At 58.4% G+C, this 2,257-nt stretch overlaps 1 protein-coding gene across 5 annotated transcripts in view; it reads right to left on the bottom strand.

Annotated features, from left to right (window-relative positions):
* The window catches only part of CCDC33 (coiled-coil domain containing 33), a 68,456-nt gene that overhangs the window by 11,380 nt on the left and 54,819 nt on the right, over positions 1 to 2,257 (bottom strand). The window lies entirely within an intron of this gene.

Genomic DNA, 2,257 nt, shown 5'->3' with positions numbered 1-2,257 from the left:
ACGCCTTGGCCGGATAGTGCAAACAGAGAGCAGGGCAGGCGAGGCTGGGGGCCAGTGGCCCTTCAGGGTTCTCGTCTTCTGATTCCCCGGTCCCTGTCTCAGCCACTGTCCCCAGCTGTGCCTCTGTCCCCCCTTCATATTCCCTCTCCATCCCTACTTTCTCTTTTGGGCACCTCCACACCCTCAGCTCCCCCTTCTCTGCTCCTCCATCCCCCCTGGCCCTCAGGAGCTCCCCCAGCAGCCCAGGCTGAGCTCACTCTTCCCAGCGGCTACACAGCTGGGCTGAGGGCCCCTCGCCTGGCCCCAGGGCCTCCCCATCTCTGTTTTCCTGATGGTCCGGACGAATTCCTTTCCCTTTAGTTCAGTGCAGACATGGGTGGATGTTTTCCAAAGACATTCTCTGGGAAGCAGAAGGAAAACAAACCCAACTGCCCCCACCTGGAGACGGGCTGGGTCACAGGCCTGGGCGGTGGAGCCTCCCCAAGGGCGCCGAGGGAGGGTCTGCGCCTTTTCCCAACTGAGTCAGGCTCAGCCCCAAGTCCCGGGCTTGTTGGGCCCAAGGCCTTTCACAATGGCCGCATCTGGACCTGGAGAGGGCCTGCCCAGAGTGGGAACCTCACAGGATTTATTTAGTCGTCCAAGAAATGAACAGATGACAGCCAGGGTTCTCTGGGGCCTCGGTGGTGGCACAATGACAACTCCGGGCTGGACAGTCCAGGAGAGACACCTTTACCTGCTTCAGCCCCCCACCCCAGGGGTGGCCTCTGGTCTGTCGGTGCCACAGGGTCCCTCCTCCCATTCACAGGCCTCACCCTCACTTAGATCACTTTTCTTTCCTTTTCTTTATTAACTGTCAGAGGGTGTGTGCACTCACCAGGGAGAGAGACAGAGAGAGAAGGAAAGCGCCTCCCGGGCTCGGTCCGGCCACATTCCTTCTCCCTCTGCTTGTCCACGCTGTCATGAATCTGGGCCCGCACACGCAGACGCCCAGTTTTTTAAAAAAAACATTTACTTGTTGTCATTTTTAAAGCACCGGGTCCATGACTTGAACGGAGGTTGGCCACGTGAGAATCAGGTCCCTCAAACACGTCGCTTGCTGGCCCCAGCCCGTGTGTTTTCAAACTCTGGGACTGGGATTATAATCGTGGGCAGCCTGTGAGCTCTGCCTCCCTTAACCACTAGGCTACAGGGCCAGCCCAGGTCCTTTTCTCTTGGTGGGGTTTCTTCCCCTGTATAATAAGGACAGGGAGAAGCTGGACAAGGCGATCTCCCGCCCCACCGCCTTGCCGCTCTTCTTTGAGCTGCCTGGAGAAATGGGAAGACCGTGGGCCCTGCTCCTCAGCTGTGTGACTCTGGGCTAGTTACTTTCCCTCTCTGAGCTCCAGTTCCCTCTATAACAGGGAGAGCATCCGCTGCAGCGCCCCACAGAGCGGTCAGGCCGTTGAAGTTGTGGATGTAAAGCCCTGAGCACAGTGCCCAGCACAGACGAGTGGCCAGCCGGCAGTGTGGCTGTTAAGGCAGCAGGATCACACATGATCAGCAGTGCGGTTCGAGTCCCAGACCTGGTGGCTTGAAAAAAAAAATACCAGGTGCATGTGAGTGTGTGTGTATCCAAAATCCCAAGTGAAGGGATTGCTGCGTGGCCAACGCCTCTCCCCTAGGGGGCTGATTTCTCACTTTCCCTCTCTGTCTTTCGTTGGCAAGCACGTGTGCCCTATAGCAAAGTTTTTTAAAAAAGAAAAAGAAATATTACCCCCTTGTCTGTGTGACTCATGGGGGAGCTGCGGGGGGCTATTCCCCTCAGCCAGCTGGTCCTCAGATGTGGGCCCTGGCCTTCCTGGACCTGCCCCTCAGCCTCTCCACCAAGGAAATGGGCTGCTGCCCCCTGCTGTGGGCCCCTCCCCGCCCAAAGACTCCAGGGGAGAGGGCAGTGTAGCAATGCCGCCCCGTCCCTGCCCGTCCCCGCCAGGAGCAGTCCTCCCGCTGCTGCCCATCGATTGAGTCTGCTCCCTTCCTCGGCGTGCCATGAATTTTTCATCAAAGGCCTGTGGACTTTGGGAAACGCACAATTAGAAGCCCCATCAATAATGCACCGCAAAGACTCATGCATGGAGCTCGCTGGGCCCCAGACGTGCTGCCTTCCAGCCTGCTACAGCCTCTGGGCTCCAGCTGGGCTCAGAACAAGTGTGGGTGTTGAGAGAAGGGGATGCCGCACCCTTGAGAGGCTGGGGCCTGCCCGAGAAAGCCCAGGGGCGTC

The sequence above is a fragment of the Tupaia chinensis genome, unplaced genomic scaffold (genome assembly GCF_000334495.1).
Source record: "Tupaia chinensis unplaced genomic scaffold, TupChi_1.0 Scaffold000369_1, whole genome shotgun sequence".
NCBI classification, from domain to species: Eukaryota; Metazoa; Chordata; class Mammalia; order Scandentia; family Tupaiidae; genus Tupaia; species Tupaia belangeri.
Note: the sequence above shows the minus strand (reverse complement) of the source record. Positions and strands in the feature narration are given on the sequence as shown.